This window comes from Chiloscyllium plagiosum, unplaced genomic scaffold, assembly GCF_037043375.1.
Source record: "Chiloscyllium plagiosum isolate Xiang-an unplaced genomic scaffold, Cpla_swu_hap1 HiC_scaffold_14, whole genome shotgun sequence".
Taxonomy (NCBI): domain Eukaryota; kingdom Metazoa; phylum Chordata; class Chondrichthyes; order Orectolobiformes; family Hemiscylliidae; genus Chiloscyllium; species Chiloscyllium plagiosum.
The window spans coordinates 61,444,466-61,458,674 of NW_028270152.1; positions in this window are offsets into that span (position 1 = coordinate 61,444,466).

Genomic DNA, 14,209 nt, shown 5'->3' on the forward strand with positions numbered 1-14,209 from the left:
CACCTTAAACACTATTGAAATAATAGAGTTATGTTATTATTGCTCTATACAATAGTGCATAGGACAGGATATGTTACAGAGAGACCGCAACACAACAACCGATTTGATTGTCTATTAGAGAATAATGACTATCCAGAAGTTAGTTGCATGCTCTAATCTAATTGAAGGGTACAATTAGATTATTTATAGATTAATGCAAAAGGATGGAAGCTATTCAAGAAATTTATGTGGTTTGCCTACATAGCACTTAATACTTAGAAACAAATCATGGCCAGAATGAAATTATATGTTGTGTGGGTTTGGTTCTAAATAGTAGTGACCCTGGAGTAATTCACAAGCTGAGCGTATTTTCATTGTTCAACTTGTCCCTCATGAATTCTGTTCTGTTTATGTTGAGAAACTCATCTTCTTATAATGTGGAAAATACACAGGATATTTTGATACAGTTATTAAAGTTATCACTTTTGTTCAGACTGTGCACAGGTTCTCGGGGATCTTTATGTTGAGCATCAGTCCACTCCTCAAAAGTCTCAATAAGGTATATCTGTGGCCTACTGTGTTGAGGACCTTAGGCCTTATTAATCTGTCAGAATGTTTTCTCAATAGCAATGAAGGGGGCTACTGTTTTAGTTTTGTGGCTCAAGTTGCTTTAACATAGGCTCAGAGAATATCGGCAAAATGAGGTAGAGATCAGTAAATGTTTGAAAACACCAGATCAGTGATACATTCTACAGCAAACTTTGAGAATGCAATACAGAAGTAAAGGGGAAAATAGTTTTATGGTGTAATGGGCTTACCTGAGCTTCAATTGATGGCACCAATATCACATTGAATTTAACCATAGATGCCTCCCCACTCTAATCTACTTGAACATGAAGGAATTACATTGTATACTTTTGAAGATAATTTGCAATGTCCTTCAGAGGATTCATCAGCTTAATGCCTGTTGCACAGGAAACTACAGTGTCTCTTTGGTTCACTGACACTTAGCACTTTGATTTTTCTCTGGGTAATGTATACATCCTGCCATTGTGGCTAATGGCGCTAATGCACCAACCCTGAATAGAAGTTGATGCATGGTCCAAAAAGATACACATAGCAACCAGACTATTAATTGAGTGGACCAATGGAAGACTGACAGCACACTTTCATTATCAAGGCAGGTTAGGTGGGTTTCTGCAGGATCTGGTAGATAGGGTCTGCAGATTTTCCATCGCCTGTTCTTCCCTTCATAAACTTGCATTGAAGAAGGGAAGAATGGTCTCTGTCTCTGGAAGATCCAGACCTTCCGGGAGAGAATATAAAGTGATGTCCACTCAGATTCCTTGCAGACAGGTGCAGTAGCTGGAGACTCTTAAAAATCTACCTGGATGCTACAGTCTGACCTTCTTCATTACCATTTGCAATTGGCTATTCCATTAAAATAATATCTGTTCCACCATTTAGTAACCTATCAGCCCTCTTTGACAACGTTTTGCCAAGTCATTGACTGAGGGAATGAGTCAATTCCAAATGATTGAGTTGTATCCAAAACGATTGTGCCCTTTTTAAATAAAATGAACATCCTAAGAGTGTGTTTTTGTGTAATACAATCACGTAAAATGTTAATTATGTTTCTCCCTGTACAAGTACTGCCTAGCATGCTGCAATTTTTCAAGCATCTTCTGTTTGTATTTCAGATTCTCAGCATTAGTATATTCTCTCTGTTATCTTACTCAATACAATAATGTGGGGGTCCAAAGAAACACGTTCCTGTTTATAGTTCTTTTCGTATCCTTAACAAAGCACATTTGAAATTTGGCATTCTTGCATTTGTTCGATGCATATAAGATGAAAATTTGACAACATTTATTGCTTTTCAGCAGCATTTAAGCTTAGAATTACAATAACTGTTTATAGAGTCATATAGCGCAGAAACAGACCTTTTTGGTCTAACCAGTCCTTGCCAAACATAATCCCAAAATGAACTGCTCCCTTCTGCCTGCTCCTGCCCTCCAAATCTTTCCTATTCAAGTACTTATCCAAATGGCTTTTAAACATTGTACTTGTACCCATATCAATCATTTCCTCAAGACGTTCACTCCACACACGAAACACCCTCTGCGTAAAAAATTTCTCCATGTCTTTTTTTAAATCTCTCTCCTCTCATCTTAAAAATGTACCCCCTAATTTTGAAATCCTCCATCCTGGGGAAAAGACAGCTACTCTTCATTATTTTCTAAACTTCTATCAGGTCACTTCTCAACCTCCTACACTCCAGTGAGAAAAGTCCCAGCCTGTCCAGCCTATTTCTTTATAACTCAAACCTTCTATACCTGGCAACATCCTGGTAAATCTCTTCTAACAATCCTATATACTTCTGGTTCCTCACTTGCAGACTGTAAAGGCCAAGTTTCCCCAGCTCTTTATCACAATGCATATTCATAATGCTGAGGATTAGCCTCTAAATCCAACTAGAGGATTACACAGTTTTATCACTTTCTCTGTCAATCTGTATTCTGTGTTGCATAAGGTGCTCCAAAGGAGTTCACGTTTAAGTTACATTGGCTCCACCCATTCTATTGACATCATATACAATCTATTGGGGATGGGGGGGGGGGGGGGGTGGTATGGAGACAAGAATTTTGTTGCTTGAACAGATATATTGGGCAAAATGGCCTCTTCCGCACTGCAACAATTCTATCATCCCCTAATTCCATTCCAGCCTTCCTGAGCAGCAGATACATCTCTACAATGGTAATTGCAGAAAAGCAGTCAAACAGAACAGTATTCCTGAAGTCTAAGTAGGTGACAGAGATGTAGAACAGGTATTACCAATTTGCATAAGGAAATTGAGCTCTGCACTCAATGTGGCCTACACTACAGACCAAACATGAGCACTTTGTAGAACACCTCCAGTCTGTGTGCAAGCATTACCCTGATCTTCCCATTGTTGGTCATTTTAACACAACGACCAGCTTGTATGCCCACATATCTGTCCTTGGCATGCTGCAATACTCCAGTGAGTCACTGCGCAAACTGGAGGAACATCTCATCTTCAGAGTAAGCACTTTGCAACCTTCTGGACTTAATTTTAAATTGAACACCTTCAAACTGCAAACCAACTCCCATTTCTTTCCTTTATTTTATCTTTACTTGTTACATTCTCTATCACCATGTCCTCTCTCCCTTTCCCCCACCCAATGGGACCATCTGCACTTTCCAGTCTGGTAGTTAGACACACCATTGTTCTGCCATTCTCACATTCCAATCACTTAATCTGAACTATCAACATCTTCTCTCCCCCAGCACTCTACACTCCAACCCCACCACCATCCTCCCAACTACAGCATAAATGCTGTCCCCTCCACACTTCAGCTCTAATGAAGACTCATCTGGACTCAAAACGTTAGCTTGCTCTCTCTCCAGGGATGCTGCCTGACCCGCTGTGAAACCCAGCATTTGCAGTTTGCATGCCAATGAGTGTCGACTCTGAGCTGAGGGATGAGGCCACATGCCAATGAGGAAGAGATGATACGAAGATAGGTGGAGTTGTTTGCAGATGATACGAAGATAGGTGGAGTTGTTTGCAGATGATACGAAGATAGGTGGAGTTGTTTGCAGATGATACGAAGATAGGTGGAGTTGTGGACAGTGAGGAGGGCTGTTGTCGGCTGCAGAGGGACTTAGATATGATGCAGAGCTGGGCTGAGGAGTGGCAGATGGAGTTCAACCCTGCCAAGTGTGAGGTTGTCCATTTTGGAAGAACAAATAAGAATGCGGAATACAGGGTTAATGGTAGGGTTCTTAGTCAGGTGGAGGAACAGAGGGATCTTGGGGTCTATGTACATAGATCTTTGAAGGTTGCCACTCAGGTGGATAGAGTTTGTAAGAAGGCCTATGGAGTATTATCGTTCATTAGCAGAGGGATTGAATTCAAGAGTCGTGAAGTGATGTTGCAGCTGTACAGGACTTTGGTTAGGCCACAGTTGGAGTACTGTGTGCAGTTCTGGTCGCCTCACTATAGGAAAGATGTGGAAGCTTTGGAGAGGGTGCAGAGAAGATTTACCAGGATGTTGCCTGGAATGGAGAGGAAGTCGTACGAGGATAGGTTGAGAGTTCTCGGCCTTTTCTCGTTGGAACGGCGAAGGATGAGGGGTGACTTGATAGAGGTTTATAAGATGATCAGAGGAATAGATAGAGTAGACAGTCAGAAACTTTTTCCCCAGGTACAACAGAGTGTTACAAGGGGACATAAATTTAAGGTGAAGGGTGGAAGGTATAGGGGAGATGTCAGGGGTGGGTTCTTTACCCAGAGAGTGGTGGGGGCATGGAATGCGCTGCCCGTGGGAGTGGTGGAGTCGGAATCATTGGCGACCTTTAAGCGGCATTTGGATAGGTACATGGATGGGTACTTAATCTAGGTTAGAAGTTCGGCACAACATCGTGGGCCGAAGGGCCTGTTCTGTGCTGTATTGTTCTATGTTCTATGTTCTATGTTCTAAGAGGAAGGATCCAAGGATACTTCTGAAACCTCTGGAACAAGTAAGCACCAATCAGAACAGAGATAATGGAATCTTCTTCCCAGTTCACCAATGACGGGAAATGACAGACAAGCTATTCTGCAAAGGATTCAGATAAGAACCAGGGAGGAGCAAGAGAATGCTCTTCGAGATATACAAGGAGATGCTGGGTGTATTGATCTTCCTGTCCAGTCTTCAGATACCAGCATGGAGGACTGAGAAGCCTGGTTGCAATTTAGCACTAAGTATCGCACAGATTCTTCCATCTCCACAACGCTGGTCTTTTTTCCTTACCATGCTACATTTGTAGAGGCAATGTGACAGCTACAGTGGCAGCTGCCTGTCTATGTGTTGCAGATTTTGTGTGGTCAGTCACTATCATCTTTGTGAGAATGAAACAATAATCTCTACAGAATTCAGTAACCCCTTTACTATAAAAGAAGAAACTTTTCTCATTTGACTCATGTCACAAAGCTGGTCCTTTTATGAGGTTACTGCACCCTTGAGACTTTTTCAGGGAAGGGGTATTTGGTCAGGCTCTAACTGGGTGAGTTTGAATGGTTGATTGGGGCCCTTTTTGTTAACCCCTAACAAGTAATGCCTCCAGCCGAAGGCTTTCTTATCTTGAAAAAAGACCCAGCAAAATCAAAGAGGAGCGGCCAGCCAGCTGTGTAGCTAGCATATGTTTAGATTAGAGTTTGTTCAGCAGCAGTGTGTATGAAGAAAGGCTGCTGGTTCTCTCCCTCCTTCTGTCCTTCTGACTTCATAACCTAGAAGTTTTTTGTGTCATTTTGACTCTTTGTGCTAAGGGTCTGTCTATTGGGATGGTTGCAAGTCTTTTGGAACAGCATCATTAAGTCGGGATAGCCTGTCTGTTTAAGATAGGATAAGTTATTCAATTTTCAGTTTGTTGTATTTCATCCTGTAAGTTTGTAAATAAATTCTGTTTGTTTAAAACTTGGCAGTTGGACCAGCTAATTCACTCTGGGAATATCCACTATATACTTACCTGAAACAAATAGCAAAGTTATGGACTGGGCTACCTGCTTAAAAATGCTTTGAGGGGGTTGGGCCTGGTCCCTAGCATTCATCACTAGTACAAAAATCTAAAAGGACAAAGACTAAGGAATGTCTTAAGCATCACACACTATGATGATGTCATATGGACTTGGTTGGGGAACAGTTAAGACATACCATCTGAGTCTCCCTTACAGTCTCTGAGAAATGAGCTGAATCATATTATTGTAATTTATGTGTGGTTGTTATCATGTAATGAATACATCTTGTTTAAAACAACAGTCTTTTCCCATTAGGCGAGCAAGTGGTTTTTCTCCATCACACTAGATCAAGCAACAGTAAAGAGGTTGGTGGCAGCAAATCTGCCAGATAGCTCATACATCATGATGGATGAGCGGTGGTGAGGATTCATCTTCTGTCTCCATACACCTCATGGTGGTTGACTAGCTCAGTTGGCCGAATGCTTGGTTTGTAACGCAGAGTAATGTTAACAGTGTCAGTTCAATTCCTGGACTGACTTACTGTGACGGACGTTCCTTCTCAACCTCTCTTTTTGCTTGAGATGTGACCTCAGGTTAAACCACCACCTGTCATCTCTCCAATGAGAGAGCAGCCCTTTGAGACTATGAAGACTCCAAAACCACATTAAAAAAATCTGAAAGATCTGCAGATACTGGCAATCAGAAACAAAAATAAAATTAGAAATTGCTGAAAAAACTCAGCAGGTCTGGCAGTATCTGTGGAGAGAAATCAGAGTTAACATTTTGGGTCTGCAATTCTGAAGGGTCACTGGACCTGAAACTCTGATTTCTCTCCACAGGTGCTGCCAGAAACTCAGCAATTGTTGTTTTTTGTTACCCCCAAAACCACTCTTAACTATTTCAGGATGCTTCAAAATTTCCTTTCCAACAAATAAGTACCTGGCACTTTAAATGACATTATTGTAAGGCTGTACTTGAACTCAGCACTTGCTCTATGTAATGCAATGTGCAATGTCATTGACTGGTTCAGAGTAGGTATTCCAGTGTCACATCAATCAATCAGGTCATGATATGCTTCTGCTGAGGTTTCAACACATCCTGAATATACCCGTGCATGTGAGATTCTTTGGATGAAACAGTAAGATTCACAAAGGCACACTCAATCAGAACTGCACATGCGGGTAAGACATGGATTTCTTTATTATCCTCTAGACTCCATTTATTGTTATATTGATATGGTTGCCTTTAAGAGCACAATGTTTCATTTACTCAGTTCGCATGTAACTCTCAATTCATTACAACACGCTCATTTTAACTGAGAGGCATAGTGTGTTTCAATGTTTTGTTTGGAAAAGTATAAACAACAAACTTAAGCATAATTTGAACATTCAACTTTACAAGGAACACTGTAGTATTTAATAACTTTCCAATTCATTGAACAATGCCCTCAGTTTTATTGTAGACAAGTTAACAATTAACTTGAAGGGCAATCCCTGTTGGTATATAGATTGAAGCTTAACAAAAGATGCAACAGGAAAATGTCTCTCAAACCAAGAGTCATTGAACTCAAAATAGTAACTGTTTCTTTCTCTACAAACGATGCCTGACCTCTTGATTTTCCCCCACACTTGCTATTTTTATTTCAGATCCCAGCATTGTCAGGACTTTGCTTTTATTTACTCGAACTATCTTTAGATCCAGAATGCAATTAGTTACATTTTGGTATGTAAGATTCACATGATCTATCAGCTGAAATTGAAGCAAAACACAGCAGATGCTGGAAATCTGAAATAAAAATTGAATGGGCTAGAGAAACACAGCAGGTGGGGCAGCATCTATAGGGAGAGAAACAGTATTAACATTTTCAGTCCGATGGGATTTTTCAGAAGAGGGAAGGGTTACATCTGACTCAGAATGTTAAATCTGATTTATAAGTCTCTTAGCATCCACCGTTGCATATTATTTATATTTCTGTTATAACTCCTCTCTTGCTTAGTGAGGGAGGAATAATATTGCATTTCACTAGATGTGATTTTTTTTTTCCCCTCAGTGTTCCTGAACCTGCAAATAAGCATAAAATTAATTAAGGAGATTTTTGTAAAATTTGCTTTAAATTGCATTAATAATTCAAATTTTTAGTGTGTTCATGGGAAGCAAAAATATGAATTGCATATGAAATGTAGCACTGAGATGATGAGAGGGTTCTTTGGAAGCATGATCATCTAAAATTTAATCTGTAAACAAAGATGATTTCCTCAATAGGATGATAATCAATTTTACTTCATTTACTCAGTTCTCATTTTTATAAAATGAGAATTCACCACAAAAGGAAGGAGAATGCAAAATATAATCCCTAACCTTTTTCTATCCATGAGTGCCTCTCTGACTTGCTCAATAATATCTTGTATTGGTGTAGGGCTTTGTGCTGTGAAATGTGGGACTGCATGTTTAATAATGAGATAAACGTCTCTTCTTTTATACTTTTCAGAATCTTGTATGGATTTTGCTCCATGATCCTGCAATAGTGTGGCAGAAATGGCAGGAAATAAGATATTGATGTCTACTACTGTCTACCCAACTCTGCCCCCTCAGATACCAACTGGATGCCTCTTCCCCACATACTGCTTATAAATGCCAGTGGGCACAAATGGCACATTTCCCTATCCTATTTCTCTCTTGTCCATCCTACTTATAGGAATAGCCCCGTGGTGAAAGGTATTCCCATATGTTGGGAATAGCTGGAGTTGTCACAACTCATTTGTACAGAGTGCTGTAAATCAAGTCCTGTTATTCCCAGAGTTGTCATAAAAGTTAAAGATTTTTAAAAGATAGTACACAAAGTTCCCCAATTTACCTGATTTTCAGGCTCAGGTTAATAGAAAACATGGAACAGCACTCTGTAATTAACAAGAAATATCAATTATTATAAGGAATTAGACTCTATCTACAGGTAAACAGTGTAAACCTTTGGCATCTCGCTTCATGAATTAAACATCTGATTCAGTATAAATGCCTCCTTACAGACAAACAGACAGGGGAAAATAGGTATGGGCAGAGGAAAACTGGAAGATAGTTTACTGGTTCTTATTCATGAATTGCTGGAATGATCCTTATACTGATCAGAACATGGCTGTACATTTGTCTTTGTCCAGATGCTTTCATTTGCAAGAGACAAATCACATCTTACAATAACTGCTGAAGGAATGCTACAACTTGACCCTCTGAGTCAGAGGTCATGGTTTCAAGCTTGTGTTCAGAGATTGAACAGATAATCCAGTGTAGAAATGGAGGGATGCAGCACTGCTGGAGGTGCCTTATTAAACATAGTGTTTGTCTTTGCTCAAGATGATAACACAAATAAGGTAGCTTTTTTAAGTGTCCTGTTCTAGTCATGGGAACAGCAATTCTGGAATAATCTATTTCTTTTTTGTTTTGTTCTGGCAAAATCTATCTCTCTACCAGATATCATGTTTCCCCAGGTGACCACTCCTGGTATCTTGCCAGGGTGCAGTAATGGAAAAGGCTATTTGAGCTAGTTCACTGCTGCAAAGTCTCCTTTGTCTTTGATTGGTACTGGGCCTATCAGGTGAGTAGTGGTAGTGGATACACAGTTGGACAATATCTTAGTTAAGAAGAAAGTTTATTGCACGATAGCCATAAATACAACTTCATTTGGTCTGGCATAAGTACTGGGAGGTTAAGGAGCTTGGACAAATATATCTGCGCTGTCCAAAGATGAATCAGAAGTCACATGACACCAGGTTATAGTCCAACAGATTTATTTGAAATCACAAGTTTTTAGAGTGCTGCTCCTTCGTTAGGTGAAATGGAAGGAAATGCTTCAGCACAGGATTGATATGCGGTGAGAAACAAATATATAAATTCTTTGTATATAAATTCTGTGTCTGTGCACTTCCTTCCACTTCACCTGATGAAGGAGCAGTGCTCTAAAAGCTTGTGATTTCAAATAAATCTGTTGGACTATAACCTTGTGTGATTTCTGACTTGGTCCAACCTAGTCCAACACCAGCACCTCCATGTCCAGATACTAGTGAATGACTCTTTGTCTCCATCTACAGATTGTGTCATATCTGTCGAAAGGAACCTAAGTAATACGTACAATAGAACCATTATTTTATACAATACTAGCATTACTAAGTGAATAGAGAAGGGATAGATTAACAAGTAATTCATCTCAGTTCAGTTTGTGAGAAACTTGTGATAAAATCGACTTCTGTATTTCATTATTTAAAAAAAAAACACTGGTCGCACGTCAAAAGTGCCTGTCAATTGGCCATCAAGTGTTTTAGAGTGCCTTGTTAAAAGTAAAACTGTCAGGGGATCCAAGATGGCGACAATCTTGCATCACATCGCAAGCGGGACGAAGATGTAACCCGCCCTACCTGGACCACCGTGATATCCTGGGACTCTGGAAACTGTTAGAGAACAACTTACCTCAGCTTTCGCTGTCCAGGGATGCCAAAGAAGGGAGGAGGTACGTCTGAGGTCAGGCCTGCAGCTGAGCCTGCCAGATCCTCAAACTCGATTTCCTACCAGGCCCCGATAAAGGAGTTTGCGAAATCTGACAATATGTTGGGGAAGCAGATAGAGGACAAGCTGGCCCTGATCTCTATCATGCTGCAGAAGCATGAACAGAAGCTGAAAGACCTGGAGAAAAGGACGGATGAGGTAGAACACAGGGTCACAATGGTAGAAGCTGATATCGATTCTCCAAGGATAGGATCCAGGCTCTGGAGCTGCAGACCCGTAATTTGCTTGATCAGGTTGAGGATCTCAAGAAAAGGGACAGGAGAAAAAATATTTGGATCATCGATCTGCCAGGGGTTCAGGAAGGTGAGCGACCAGTGAATTTATTGAGAACTGGTTGCTGAAATTGCTTAACTTAGAGGCTGGATTGGGAAGCTTGAAGATTGAGATGACTTACTGGGTCACAGCGCTGAGGTCAGATCTGGACTAACGTCTTCGTCCTGTCTTGGTACGGTTTCATCACTATAGAAATAGGGAGAGAATCATGGAAGCTTCCAGAATCTAGGGGAAGGGTCCGAAGGTCCGAGTTAATGAGGGCTCTAAGATCATATTCTTCCAGGACTTCTCAATGGTGGTGATCCAGAAAAGAAAATCCCATGATGGCATCAAGAAAAGATGAGGGAGCTTGGGATCCTGTACTTTCTAGTATCTGGCGGTGCTTCGGATCACCTTAGATGGATCTGTACATCTCTTTGACACATTGGAGAAGGCAAGCGATTTCGTGGAAAAGTTAACTTAATCTGAACAATTTAGTATGTACAAATAGTAGTGTTGTTTGGGTATGTCTCTACTTTCCTTTGACAAAGAGGATGTCCGGTCGGGGCTTTTTTTTCCTAATTATTATTGGGAATAATCTGTTCTAAACTGTGCTTGGGCTTGGCTGGGATTTTTACTTTCAATTTCTAAATTAGGTTATACCAAAGGATGGGTGGGGTACTTACCTTTTTTTCAAAATTTCTTTGTTCACACTGTTATTCCATGGTGTATTTTCTCTCTTTGCTGAGCAATGTTATGTAGAGGAATAAGACGGTGTTATTTTCTGGGTCGGTAGGTTGGGAAGGAGCAAAAATGGCCTTTAGTAGAGTGCTGTGCTCTTCTTGTTGGATGTGGGAGTTTAAGGAGAGTTTAGGGGTAATTGCGAATGATATCAGCAATAAATGCTGTTGGTTGTGAATCCTATCAGATCGAATGGATTGGTTGGAGAGACAGTTAGAGGCAATGAGGAATTTGCAACAACAAGGGGATGTGATAGATGGCAGTTATAGGAAGTGGGCAAAGTCACAGAAACAGTCACATAGATGGGTTAACTCCAGGAACGGTAAGAGAGGTAGGTAGTTAGTGCAGGAGTCTTCTGTGGCTATCCCCATTTCAAACAAGTATACTGTTTTGGAAAATGTATGGAGTGAAGAATTGTCAGGGGAACATAACAGGAACAACTAAGTTTCTAGTATTGAGACTGGTTCTAATGCAATGAGGGGTACGTCGGGTTCCAAGAGATCAATTGTGTTAGGGGACTCTCTAGTCTGAGGTACAGACAGATGTTTCTGTGGTCGACAACGAAAAAGCAGAATGGTGTGTTGTTTCCCTGGTGCCAGGATCAAGGATGTCTCAGATGGGGTGCAGAATGTTCTCAAGGGAGAGAGGAGCCAGCAAGAGGTCATTGTGCACATTCGAACCAACAAAATGGGAAGGGAAAAGGTAGAGATTCTGAAGGGAGATTACAGGGAGGAATTCAAAAAGGAGGTCCTCGAGAGTAGTAATATCTGGATTACTCCCGGTTCTACAAGCAGGAATAGGAGGATAGAGCAGATTAATCCATAGCTGAGGAGCTGGTGTGTGAGAGAAGGATTCATATTTTTGGATCATTGGGATGTCTTTTGGGGTAGAAGTGACATGTATAAGAAGGACGAAATTCAACTAAATTGGAAGGGGACTAATATACTGACAGGGAAATTTGCTGGAGCTGCTCAGGAGGATTTAAACTAGTAAGGTGGGGGCGTGGAAACCAGGGAGATAGTGAGGAAAGAGATCAATCTGAGATTGGTACAGTTGAGAACAGAAACGAGTCAAACACTCAGGGCAGACAGGGACAAAGCAGAGAACAATGTAGGACTGACAAATTAAACTTCATTCATTTCAATGTAAGGGGCCTAACATGGAAGGTAAAAACAAGGACTGCAGATGCTGGAAACCAGATTCTAGATTAGAGTGATGCTGGAAAAGCACAGCAGTTCAGGCAGCATCCGAGGAGCAGTAAAATCGACGTTTCGGGCAAAAACCGATTTTACTGCTCCTCGGATACTGCCTGGACTGCTGTGCTTTTCCAGCACCACTCTAATCTAACAGGGAAGGCAGATGAACTCAGGGCATGGTAAGAAACATGGGACTGGGACATCATAGCAATTACAGAAACATGGCTCAGGGATGGACAGGACTGGCAGCTTAATGTACCAGGATACAAATGCTACAGGAAGGATAGAAAGGGAGGCAAAAGAGGAGGGTGAGTGGCTTTTTTGATAAGGGATAGCATTACAGATGTACTGAGGGAGGATATTCCTGGAAATACATCCAGGGAAGTTATTTGGGTGGAACTGAGAAATAAGAAAGGGATGATCATCTGTTTGGGATTGTATTATAGACCTCCTAATAGTCAGACAGAAATTGAGAAACAAATTTGTAAGAAGATCTCAGTTATCAGTAATAGGATGGTTATGGTAGGAGATTTTAACTTTCCAAATATAGACTGGGACTGCCATAGTGTTAAGGGTTTAGATGGAGAGGAATTTGTTCAGTGTGTACAAGAAAATGTTCTGTTTCAGTATTTGGATATACCTATAGAGAAGGTGCAAAACTTGACCTACTCTTGGGAAATAAGGCAGGGCAGGTGACTGAGGTGTCAGTGGGGGAGCACTTTGGGCCCAGCGACCATTATACTATTAGACTTAAAATAATGATGGTAAAGGATAGACCATATTTAAAAGTTGAAGGTCTAAATTGGAGAAAGGGCAATTTTGACGGTATTAGGCAAGAACTTTCAAAAGCTGATTGGGTGCAGATGTTCACAGGTAAAGGGATGGCTGGAAAATGGGAAGCCTTCAAAGATGAGATAATGAGAGCGCAGAGACAGTATGTTCCTGTTAGGGTGAAAGGAAAGGCTGGTAGGTATAGGGAATGCTGGATGACTAAAGAAATTGAGGTTTTGGTTAAGAAAAAGAAGGAAGCATATGTCAGGATAGATCGAGTGAATCCTTATAAGAGTATAAAGGCAGTAGGAGTATATTTAAGAGGGAAATCAGGAGGGCAAAAAGGGAACATGAGAAAGCTTTAGCAAATAGAATTAAGGAGAATCCAAAGGGTTTTTACAAATATATTAAGGACAAAAGGGTAACTAGGGAGAGAATAGGGCCCCTCAAATATCAGCAAGGCGGCCTTTGTGTGGAGCCGCAGGAGATGGGAGAGATACTAAACGAGTATTTTGCTGTGAAAAAGGACATGGAATATATAGACTGTAGGGAAATAGATGGTGACATCTTGAAAAATGTCCATATTACAGAGGACGAAGTGCTGAATGTCTTGAAACGCATAAAGGTAGGTATGTCCCCAGGACTTGATCAGGTGTACCCTAGAACTCTGTGGGAAGCTAGATATGTGATTGCTGGGCCTCTTATTGAGATATTTGTATTATCGATAGTCATAAATGAGGTGCCAGGAGACTGGAGGTTGGCTGTTTAAGAAGGGTGGTATGGACAAGTCAGGGAACTATAGACCAGTGAGCCTGACGTCGGTGGTGGGCAAGTTGTTGGAGGGAATCCTGAGGGATATGTATTTGGAAAGGCAGGGACTGATTAGGGATAGTCAACATAGCTTTGTGCGTGGGAAATCATGTCTCACAAATTTGATTGAGTTTTTTGAAAAAATAACAAAGAGGAATGATGAGGGCAGAGCAGTAGATGTGATCAATATGGACTTCAGTAAAGCATTCGACAAGGTTCCTCATGGGATTGGTTAGCAAGGTTAGATCTCATGGAACACAGGGAGAACTAGCCATTTGGATACAGAATTGGCTCGAAGGTCGAAGACAGAGGGTGGTGGTGAAGGGTTGTTTTTCAGACTGGAGGCCTGTGACCAGTGGAGTGCTACAAGGATCGGTGCTGGGTCCCC